Below are 12,337 nucleotides of genomic sequence, written 5' to 3'. Positions count from 1 at the left end.
AATATATGGATGCTCAAAAAGTTATTGTCCCTCACCACACCCAGAAGTGAACTATCCATCCTTCAAAACAGCTCAGCCATCCCCTCTTCTGTGTAGCTTTCCCTGATCCCACCTTAAATTGTAGGCTCCTTAAACAAATTACATCTTATTCTTGTTTCCCTATAAGCTAGCACAGTGCACAGGGAGGGCAAATTCTAGCAATCATATAAAGAAATCCTTTGCTATTGAACAGCTTTAAAGAGCAAACATTTTTGGGTCAAATATTAGCTCAGTGCTTAATGAATAAATATGAACAGTAATAAGGAAGAGCCTCGGACACTAATAAGTTTCCAAGAACTCCTTGGTTGGTCAAAGGGTTTCAGTTTCCATTGTGTAGGTTGAGTAAGTTCTGGGGATATAATGTACAGTATGGTGACTATAATTAATTATACCATATTGTATAACAAATTTGCAAAGGGAGTAAATCTTACACATTCTCAGCACAAAAACAAAAAAAGATAACCATGTGAGGTGATGGATATGTTAATTAGCTGGAGTGTGGTGATTTCACAATGTATACAAAAATTAAAATATCACCTTGTATACTTTAAATATGTACAATTTCTATCTGTCCATTATACCTCAATAAAGTTGAGACAGGGATATTTAAGAAAATCAAGAAATCCTGGGGATTTATAAGAGATATAGTCTATCCTTATGCCGTGAGATCCTTCTGGTCACATGTATTTCAGTCTAATTTATTGGATGTGTGAACTCACTTGGGCAAAAAATAAAGGAGGAAGAAATGAAATGTGCACTCTACAATGTATTAGAGATTTCCATCTTCTTATTTGAAAGATATTTCTGTAAAACAGACAAATATATCTGTAATTATATTAAAGGACCTGAAACTTTCTATAGAAATGTTTAATTTTAAAAGCCAATACAGGCCAGACTCTCACGCCTTTAATCCCAGCACTTTGGGAGGCCGAGGTGGGTGGATCACCTAAGGTCAAGAGTTCGATACCACCCTGGCCAGCATGGCAAAAACCCACCTCTACTAAAAATACAAAAATTAGCTGGGCATGGTAGTTGGTGTCTATAATCCCAGCTTCTCAGGAGGCTGAGGCAAGAGAATTGCTTGAAACTGGGAGACGGAGGTTGCAGTGAGCCAAGATCCCACCACTGCACTACAGCCTGGGCAACAAGAGCAAAACTCCTTCTCAAAAAATAAAAATAAAAAGCCAATATAGATTATCTTGTTTTTAAACACAATCTAAATATTATATTAAGGTTCATGGATATCCTCATGGAAGAAGAAATAGAATGTACATGTTAAAGAGTACACCTTCATAAACAGCCCATAATAAACCACAGTTAGTATTCTTATTTGGGGATTCTAATTTATAATTAATTTTAAAAGATTAGGAGAAATGACTCTAGATGATGGTTCTAGTTTAGTATATGAATTATCCAAAAAAAATGGTTCTAAGATAACACAATTCTCATTGGCAACAGATGACCACCAACAGTCCTAATGAGCCATTTCATCTGATGTCAAACCCTTACTTTACATAAATCTATAGGGAATCCAGGGGAAAGTTAAATAAATCATTGTTTGGGCTAAATTTATGCAATAATAATAGTACTCAAAATAAGGCAAGGTTAAAACATAAATGATATAAAGATTTTTATTTCTGTAAGGTTCACCTTCGTAGAGCTTTTCAAACACATTTTCAGTCAGACTTCTTTATCACTGAAAAGGTCTGCTATGGTTTGAATGTATGGGTCCCTCCAAAATTCATGTGAAAACTTAAGCCCCACCTATGAAGAGGTGGGATGTCTGCAGGGTGATTAGGCCATGAGGGCTCTGCCTTCATCAATGAGATTAATTTGGCTCTTCCATATGGCTCTTCTGCCACATGAGGACACAGCAACAAGGCACCATCTTGCAACCAGATAGATATCAAGCTTTGATCTTGAATTTCCCAGCCTCCAGAACCATCAGAAGTAAATTTCTATTGTTTATATATTGCCCAGTCTATGACATTTTGTTATAGCAGCCCAAACGAACTAAGATAATGTCTCAACTCTCCAAAGCTTTGACAGTGGGCATTCCTAAGTCTGATCTTGGCTCTATCACTTACTAGCTGTGCGGTGCTGTTCACCTCTCAAAGTCTCCATTTTCTCTCACTCCATGCCCCAAATCTCTTGCTTACCTTCAGGCATCCACACTCTCTTCCCCTTCAAACCTTTTCTGACCAACTCTTAAACAAGCTTTCGGCCTTAGTTGAGACATTTAGCTCCACAAACATGTAGCTCCCTATCCATTTCCACCTCTAATCTGGGTTAGGCACCCCTCCTATGTGGGATAAAAGCATCCTGTATTTTCCCTATCACAGTACTTCTCAGACTGTCATTAAATGCCTACAGAGTTGTCTCTCCTCCTCCATTGTTCTATAAGCTTCATGGGAAGCCCTTCTAGAGAAGGACTTCTCTAGGGTAACTTTGACAATGTCTGGCACTTAGCAGGCACTCAATAAACATTTGTGAAATAAAAGTGCCTGGAATTGTTCATGAAAGGCTTCTGTCAATGGAAATCTACCAATCAACTCAGAGGTTGGAAGGAACTTCATGCACTTGGCTAATACAGAGGGTCAATATGAGAAGTCCATTTAAGAAACACTTCTGGTCATTTGCAAAACCATGGTTGTACATATTAACCATTATGCTACTGAATGTCCTGCTACATCAGGCATAAAGGGATAAATTCCTCTTTGACAAGGAAACATTTATATCTCTAGACAGATAAACTTCTTATATCGGATGATGAAAATTACACAACCCACTATCTTACCTTTCTCATGTAACTGTCAGAAAAGTACGATCTAAATTCAGTAACTACTGTAATTAACTTAGACACTTGGTCACATCTAATTCTGTGTGCTTTTCAATTTTTTGTCATGATTAACTTCTGTTGGAATTTTTATAAATTACTTTGTCTTTGTCTTCAAAAGACCAAGAAGAGCTCTGAAAAATGAGTCAAGTTCTGGTTTTATTTGCCCATATTCTACATTGGGATGGATACCTGCAAAGGGTCTCCTTTTATCCACCAGTCAAGAAATAGTCACCTGACTCAATAGAGATGTCTTTTATATCCTAGATAAGATAAACAGTGTAACATGATCCCGTTGACAATTAAATTCTTTTGATTTTGCTAGAAATTCGTAGTTGCCATACTTTTTTTCCTTCTGCTAGAGACTATAGCCACAGGGTCCTCTTTTCTGGGCAATCCCAGTTTTCTCAAGTCCCAGAACCTAGAAAATTTAAATCTAGCTCACGTGGCCCTCCTCATTTTCTCTAGCCTGGTGTTTAATATTCTTCAGTCACTCACAATAATTACTGTCAACAGGCAAGCAGGGGTAGGGGCAGGCAAAGGGTAAACATCCATTGAATTTCACCACCCAAGAGTTATGCTAGATTTTGTTCATCTATGAAAGTCAAGAATCAAAAGATAAGTATCAATGGTTTGGTTGTGATTTTATTTTTAATAATCTTGTTATTATGTTTATTTGTGAAAGTCATTCTCAAACCATTTTGAAAGTAGGTCACATAGATGCCCAAAATAAATAGAACTAGAATCTACTAAAATTTGGATAATATTTCCTTTATTTTAATTTTTTTCAAGATCTTCTGGGCCTGATCTACCAGCATAAAGATAAGTCATCAAAAGCAAATGATAATACCCAAGTCATTCAATATAGGTTTAACTCTTCAACCAGAATTGTCTAATCAACCTGATCGGAGAAAATATAGCAACAAAAACAGCTACCCAGCACTCTAGAATTAATATGCTCAGAATTAGACAGGAAAGGGTGGCTTCGGGAGAGAAAAACCCACAGCAACTTATTCCTACTAGCACTGGAAAGCTTAGAATACTCTCAGGCCTCTAGGACATATAAAATGCAATATTCTACGACATCATATTGCACACAGCACAGTGGCAATCAATATTTACAGCAACTTTGGGGATCTCTGCCTCTTAAGACTCCTTATCATACATTTTTTTAATACTACCAAAATAGTTCTAATCTTCTGAAAGTACCTAAATGCAAAAGAAACCACAATCTCTCAAAATAGCACTTGAAAATTATAATATAAGAGACAAACAGTTTTACCCATTAACAAGCAGCACTTAACGCTGAATGTCTCACTGCAATAAGTAAGCAGTAAGTGAATTAGTATTTGTTTGCTAAGGATGCCACAAAGTAACACAGGCCGGTAGCTTAACCAACAGAATTGTATTTCCTCACAGTTCTGAAGGCTAGAAGTCCAAGATAGGGGCGTCAGTAGGGCTGGTTTCATGGTGAAAGCTCTCCCCTTGGCTTGCAGACAGCCACCGTCTGTCTCACTGTGTCTTCACATGGTCTTTCCTCCAACACACTTTTTCTTTACTCCAAACTTTCTCTTTTCATGACAATAGCCATATTAAATTAAGGACCACTGAAAAGACTTCATTTTAACTTAATTACCTTTTTAAAGACTTTATTCCAAATATAGTTACAGTCTTAGGTACTGGGGGTTAGAACTTCAACATATGAATGGGGAGGAGGAGACACACAATTCAGAGCACGACAGATGGTTCTGCTCAACAGTGTTATTTTCAATCCTATTGGGACTTTCTGTGTTTTCCTTATATTGTTACAAATTGACCGAAACAATTCCACTCTTTTTCTCACTTAATGTGAACAGATACGCAATCATCAGAATGAGGTTCAGCTCACTTGCCAATTGGTAGTCCAGTGCTGTGACCACAGCAGCCACGGTGAAGGAGACTCTAAGCACACAGACCACGCTGGAGTCTCTGCATGTGACTGAATCTCACCAGGCCTCATGTTACTCAGCAGTAAAATGGGGATAATACATCTTCCTAACAGGGTTATCAAAGGAACTTAAATAGGCGACTATGGATAAAGGGCTTGGCACAGTGTCTATTACCATAATAGAAAGCCTTCCTTCATAGATCTCTTGAAACTGGAAGTAAAGCATTTAACCTATGAGTTAGCAGCATCATAAACCCTGAGACTCCTGAAACCGAAAACAATGGTCACATCATCTCCTCTAATTCCTTTGGACTAAAGCCTGCAGTATGCGCCCAGCTCTCTGCAGTAGAGCTGAGGTTGGAAGTCTTGACTCCAAATTCCTAGGGCTGGTGCCTTCCCTGATTCCCTCTCTGAGACATAAGAGAAATGTCAGCAGTGAGCATAATGGGCTGCTAGTTGGAGATAAAAAGGCCAGCCAGTTTGGGTTCAGGATTCACAGAAACTTAGAAACCGAGACCTAAGACAGGGACACCACAGCTTGGGCTGGTACAGCTCAAGGTGCCTGAAGCTGTCCCGAGCTACAGCTCCTGGCTCCTATCCTGGTCTTATTTAACCACAAGAGAAAAATGAAGCAGGAGGCCTGTTTCTTCTCCACATGTTTTTTCTTACCACCACATTTAAGTTCAATCTCCAAATCCACAGAGCTTAAAAAAATTTTAAAAAGTTTGGCCAAATGAAGCAGAATATCCCCTGGTAGGATCCAGGGACTCCCAACAGGCAGTTGCCTTCTGTCCACAGCTTGGTAGTTCTTTCAGTTCTTTCAAACAGGGGGGCCTCACCAGTCCTGACTCACCAGGAGTTTGGTGCTTTCGGGCTCCCACACCTCTGCCGGCCACTTCCCGTGGAGACTGCGTCTTTCTTCCTCCTACCTCTTTCAGTCTAAAGCACCTGCTGTGGCTCTTCTGGGCCCTGCCAGTATGCCCTTGGCATTCACTTCCACACACTGAAGGCAGCTGACTGGAAGTGCCTGAGATCCTGGGCCTGAGGGCTTTGTATTCTACCCAGGAGGAAGTAGTAAAGAGTTACTGCCCCAAGAAACAGACCTCAGCCAACAACAGACTGGCAGTTGGTGGACAAAACTCCAGTTCCATGCCTCTAGGTCGGATAGCTCTCTGGCATGAGTCCACAGACTCCCAGGGCTCTCAAGTGGGAATTCCAGCTGCCCAGAGGAGTACACAGCTTGAGAACTCACCTTTCCTAGCTCCCTCCTCTTCCCTATCTCATTTCCCCACTATCTCACAGTTATTTTCTGGAATCCTTGCCTCAGGGTCTGCTACTAGGGGACCCAAAACCAAGGCAGCATCCTGTAGGACTGCCATGGAATCCCACCTTCCCCAGAAAACCTTTTCTCATCATCAGGATCTCTCAAGTGACTTTCCATCATGTTTTAACACTGTTCATATATACTGTAATCTCATTTCTCAACCATGGGCTCCTGAAGAGGAGAAATTCTTTCACACAGCTCTGAATTCCCTCATGTTGCTCAGCACAGTGTCTTACGCAAATGAGAAGCTCAATAAATGTTTGTTGACTGAATGAAGAATGAATTAACCACGCCAGTCAGCAAGAAGGTTGGGCTCTGTATTTAAGCTAACTGAAGCTACGTCAGTGTGGCTGTCTGCTTCTTTCCAAAATGCAGCGTGAACTGCTTTTAATGAGCAAATTACTGCATGCATGTATTTCTTTAAATCAGCATTTTCTAGATATTCATCTTAAATCAAACACCTGATTCCCAGAAAACCAGAACAAATTTTTTTTTCCTAAATCCAAACTACCTTACTCTCCAAGTTTTGGGTCTACTTCTCAGTTTTAGGAGTCAGCCACCCAATGTGGATGTCTTAAATCAATTTCACCCAGAGTTCTCCCTAGGCATCATTCAAGATGAACATACAAAGACGTGTCACATCCCCACACTCTCTCACAGGAGTAGTGTTCTATTAGGAACATGCTGTTGCCTTTTTAACCAAGAAGGTATTACTTTTGATGCATCCTTAGAATTCTTCCCTCTCTGTATCAGGCAGGGGCCAAAAGAAGCACAGGGATTTCACTTCACAATAAACAGGACAGCATGTTGCAGGCCTGGGTGTTCACCTTGGACTAGTCAGATGGCCTGGAAACTTACATATCCACATGTATGCAAAAGGCTGCAAGCTGTGTCATGTTCTTTAATGGCTATCTGGTGAGCAGCTGTGGGAAAACTGGACAAGTACCAAGTGTCTCACAAGCATTCTTTCAAGTCAATGGAAGTACATTATCTGAATTCCCAATGCTAACTACCTTGAGCACTATCAACCCAGGGCCTGCCAAATTGTCTCCATTTTTTTTTCTTCAGCCCACTTTCAGAAGAGAAAAGATTACATAGTGCACCCCTCCCTTCTCACTTACTAAAGTCAGAAAAGGACTGACTGAAACCAAAGGGAAGACAGGCAGCAATTTTTATGACTTGAACTGCTCTCACCAGATTATAAGCTCCATGAGATCAATGACTCTTCTCCTGAATGCAGAATCCCCTAACATCCCAGTGCAGTGCCTGCCTCAATGAGGTAATAATAATTCCTTGTTAACGAACATGTGTAAGCATCACACATTACCTCATCTAATCCTTGCAACAACCTACAGCATCAAAAGGAAACTAAAGCTTAAGATGCTTAGAATATATCCATACAATGGTATATTACTCAGCTACAACATGGATGAACCTCAAAACCTTATGCTAAGTAAAAGAGGCCAGTCACAAAAGGCTACACATTGTATGAAATGTCCAGAATAGGCTAATCCGTGGAGACAGAATGTAGATTAGTACTCATTAGGGGCTTAAGGGAGAAGGGAATGAGAAGTGACTGCTAATGGGTACAAGGTTTATTGGGGGGTGATGAAAAGGAGAAAGAGGAGGAGGAAGAGGAAGATGAGAAGGAAGAGGAGAAGGAGGAGGACAGGAGAAAGAGGGAGAAGAGCAGAAAGAGGGAAGAGAAGGAGGAGGAAGAGGCAGAGGAAGGGGAGGAGGAACAGGAGGAGGAGGAGGGGGAGGAGGAAGAGGAGGAGGAGGAGGGGGAGGAGGAAGAGGAGGAGGAGGAGGGGGAGGAGGAAGAGGAGGAGGAGGAGGAGGAAAAAAGAAGAAAAGAAGTTAAGAAACTTGCCCAAAGTCATACAGTTGTCCATGCTTTCAACCATGATGTCGCTCTGATCATGGTTATTCTCAGTAAACATTTGCTGAAAACACCAGCAAATATAATTATGGGTAATTTAGGCTTTGGCATAATTCTAATCATACACAGAGAAGAGACAATCAATTCTCAGACCTTCTGAGACTTCCAAGGCCTGACATACATTAAGAACTGTTGATCTAATGTCAATCATACCTCAAAAACGTAGATAGTAAAAATCAAAATTAAAAATACTTAAAATGCTTGTTAGACACCAAAAAAAAAAAAGAAAGAGAAAAGAATAAAATGTTACCCTAGTGATCTTTTTAAAACCTGTAACTTGGAACAATGGTTATTTTAGAGGAAAAACTAAACAAAATTTTAAAACAGGAGCACCCTAAAAGGAGTGTAATTAAAGGACCTCTAAGGCCATAACTAGAACCTTTTGGGTTAAATAAAATAGAAATCTGACCATGTCTCTTTCATGCTTACTGCCATCCAGTGGCTCCTCACCCACACTCCTCACCATGGACCACAGTCCTTCATGACCTGGCTGCATAGCTGCTTCCTCTCTGATCTCCTCTCCTCATTCTCCCACCATCTCCTGTCCTGCACTACACTCTGTCCAGTGCAGTCATAATGGACTCTGTCCATCTTGAACATCCCACATACTCCTCAGCTCTGGCTGTCTTGCTGTCCCAGCTGTGCAGAACCCTCAGCCTTCCAGCAACACGTGGTGGCACCTCTTTGACAATCAGGGCTCAGCTCAGGTTTCCTCCTCAGCCCAGGCCTTTTTGCTTCTTCTGACCTTCTAAATCATGCTGGACACTCCACCTGCAGTCCCTCTCCTTCCCATATGTCTTTATGTGGTGGTCCACTGTCTGCCTCCTCCTCTGGACTGAAGCTCTAAAAGGGGAGGCACGAGTCTCTTGTCTATCTTATTCTCAGCAACATCAGCACCTGTAACAGCCAGAGGCATATAGCAGATGCTCACTCAACATTTGCTGAGCAAATAAATAAAACACACAGCACTGCCATGAGATGCCTCTGCAAGCCAGATGCCAACCAGGCTCTCCTCTCAGGAACTCCTGTCATGGTAGTCCTCATAAGCTGGGCTTCTGGACCTGGTGAGGTCACTAACCATGCAGATTCTATGGCCACCACCTATGTGCTCATTCCTCCACACCCTGAGCCCACATACTTACTTACCATGAACCTTTTCCCTCCACTGATAACTTAACACCTTTGCCTGTAATGTGGCAATCACCATCCTATAGTGGAAATGAGGTCCCTCTTTTCTCAGATCTTTTGGGTCCTCTATTGCTGACTTAAACATTCTCTTGACTCTCTATCTTTATTCTAATAGATATCAGATGTTTTGGTTAATCCCAGACAGTGGAAGTCATCTAAACTAGAGCCCACCATGAGCAATGCATCTCATATTCTCTAACACAATTCCCTCATCTCCAGTTCATCATGCCAGCCTTGCACACTCAGGTTGCACTCAGAAGGCTCAGGACAGCATGGGGGATGTATTACATTAGCTCATTCTCATGCTGCTAATAAAGACATACCTGAGACTAGGTAATTTATAAAGAATAAAAGGTTTAGTGGACTCATAGTTCCACATGGCTGGGGATGCCTCACAATCATGGAAGAAAGTAAAGGAAGAGCAAAGGCATGTCTTACATGGTGGCAGGCAAGACAGCATGTGCAGGGTAACTGCCCTTTATAAAACTATCAGATCTCTTGAGACTTATTCCTATCATGAGAACAGCGAAGGAAAAACCCACCCCCATGATTCAATTACCTCCCACTGGGACCCTCCCATGACACATAGGGATTATGAGAGCTACAATTCAAGATAAGATTTGGGTGGGGACACAGCCAAACCATATAAGGGTAGACGCCACATGAATGCCGGTCTCATGGCCTCTCTCTCACTGCATTTGGTTACCCATTCAGAGACCTCGATTTGCCCCCAGTTCATAGCTTCCTCTTGACCTCATCTCCCTTCTTATCCAGACTGGTTTCTGATACTAACTACCCAAGTTATTCATGAGTATTCAGAGCTTTGCCTCCATTGCTATTCTTCTGTGCTACCAGAGAGACTGAGCTCTGGATCCACACTATATTCATACACTGGCTCCTTCATTCACACACTGCTGACAAAGCACTCTAATTTTAAAAAATAATAACAATAAATGTTAAAAATACCACCAGGAAGAAATACACAAAGACTAATACATAGAACATGATTTCTAATGAAGGTTGCTCAAAAATTCTTGAACTTGACCTTGATGGGCTTCCTCACCCATTCTTCCCAGCAATTTCATCATCTTCCTCAAACCCCAACCCAACCTCCCTCTCCATCCCAATCCCTCCAGTACATAACAATGCCTCCAAGAAGATCTTCAGAAGTGTTTTTTTTCAACTCCATCCTGTCACCTGCAAATCAGTCTCCACCTACCTGCACACACCCTACAGCTTCACACCAGCGTAGAACAACCTGTCTTTCCTGGTTCAAAACTAAGTTCTGCCCTTTTGCTTTGATCTTATTCCCTTCAGTCTCTACCCAGCTCTTGACCTATAGATTATCTCCTCTCCCTTTCTGTATCTTCAACCTGTCACTCTTACCAGCTTTGTCTCTCAGTCTGCCAACTTGCTCTGTTAACTTGCTCTGTCATCACTAAAAAGACCTGGCTTGACCCCAATGTCTTCTGCTCTCTTTTCTTCTCATGCAAAGCGCCTCAATGGATATTTGCTGCCTCCACATCATCTCCTCTCAATCACTCCTAGCCTATGGTAACCTGGTTTCTGTCCCCTCTCACTCCCCCCACCCAGAGCTTCACTGAAACTGCTGCTTTCCAACCACTAGTGACTGCTCAAATGGTAAATCCAAAGGGCAAATTTTACTTCTTACCTCAGTAGATTATTCTACAGCATATGCCAGTAGATCATTCTACTGCAGATGACACTGTAAATCACACCTTCCCATTTTGAAACTCTGTTTAATCACTCTCCTGATGGCCCTATTTCTCCAATTCCTCCTTCTCAATCTCCTTCATGAGTTCCTCTTCTTCTCCCCTTCTCTAATCTGTCTTCCCAGCTTCTCTCCCCTCACTCTACTTATCCTCCCTCGGTAACCTCATTCACAGCCATGTTGATCATTAACCTTTATATAAAAATAGCTCCCATGTCTACTATTTCTAGCCATCTCTTCCCTGAGGCTATATCCAGCTACCTCCTAGACATGGCCTCAGGTATCTCCCAAAGCCCCTCAAATCTATTATATCTCTTATGATGTCACATTTTCTTCTCTTCACCATTTAACCTGTTTGTTCCCTGGTACTGCCAATTTAAGCTAGACATCACCCTTCACCCAGCCAACCAATCAAGGTACCACTGTTGGCTTTAACTATCCTCTCTGCATCCACATGGAGCACTCCTAATAATTTTTATCAACTGAAGATGTATTGAAAGCATTCCCTCTCCATGCCTCTTAGCACTTCCTGGGAACAGGATCTCTGTTTATTCTCCTGACTTGATTTTTCAGTCTAGGGGATAATGACCCAGCACTTGGGTATGAAATAACAGACCTTCCATGAGCTGAGCTGTTCCTAGGCTTACCTCTCCCAACTCATCTCCCTTGCCTCAACCTTGTCATTTATGAGGAAGCTCAACAAAAGACTCATGCTCCCCTAACATGTCATACTGCAACATGGCCTGGCCTCTTCAGACACACTATCTCACATGCCTAGAACACATTTCAAGATTTAGCTCAAGCATCACCCTTTCCAAGATGCCTTTTCACACTCCTCCAGCCTGAGAGCTGCCTCTCCTTGGTGCTACCATAACTTTCCATTTTAACCTCTAGCATATTTCATACTCCTAAAATTACGTATTTGTTTATCAATCTTCCCCCAAGTAGACTCTAAATTCCTCAAGTCAGGGACTGCTCATAATAGGTACTCAACTTGACTCCTTTACATGCTAAATGTTACTGATAACTTCTGGCACATTTCCAGACCTCTAAGTACCCTGGCCCTTTCTCCCATATTCCATATGACCCTTTCTCTGCCATGTGCTAATTGACTGGGAGGCTCTGCTATGGCTGTGATATTCTTCAAAATACACAGCAGTGTTGGTTGCAATCATCTTGCTACAGTTTGAAATGATGGTATCCACCAAAGTAAGAGTTAAAGGAATTGAAGACTGAAACTAAAATTAGCTCTGTCTTCCACTCAACATAGTTTAAGATTTGGCAAGACAAGTCTCTTAGGCAGGTAAACTGCTGACACAGCACAGTGAAACGTAACTCAACTACAGAAG

The 12,337-nt window shown here is 41.6% G+C and overlaps 1 protein-coding gene across 9 annotated transcripts in view; it reads right to left on the bottom strand.

Moving 5' to 3' along the window:
• ADAM23 (ADAM metallopeptidase domain 23) overlaps window positions 1–12,337 on the bottom strand; it is a 200,991-nt gene that overhangs the window by 149,175 nt on the left and 39,479 nt on the right. The gene's annotated exons all lie outside the window — the stretch shown is intronic.

This window comes from Callithrix jacchus, chromosome 6, assembly GCF_049354715.1.
Source record: "Callithrix jacchus isolate 240 chromosome 6, calJac240_pri, whole genome shotgun sequence".
Taxonomy (NCBI): Eukaryota; Metazoa; Chordata; class Mammalia; order Primates; family Cebidae; genus Callithrix; species Callithrix jacchus.
This window is presented reverse-complemented; position numbering and strand designations above follow the sequence as displayed.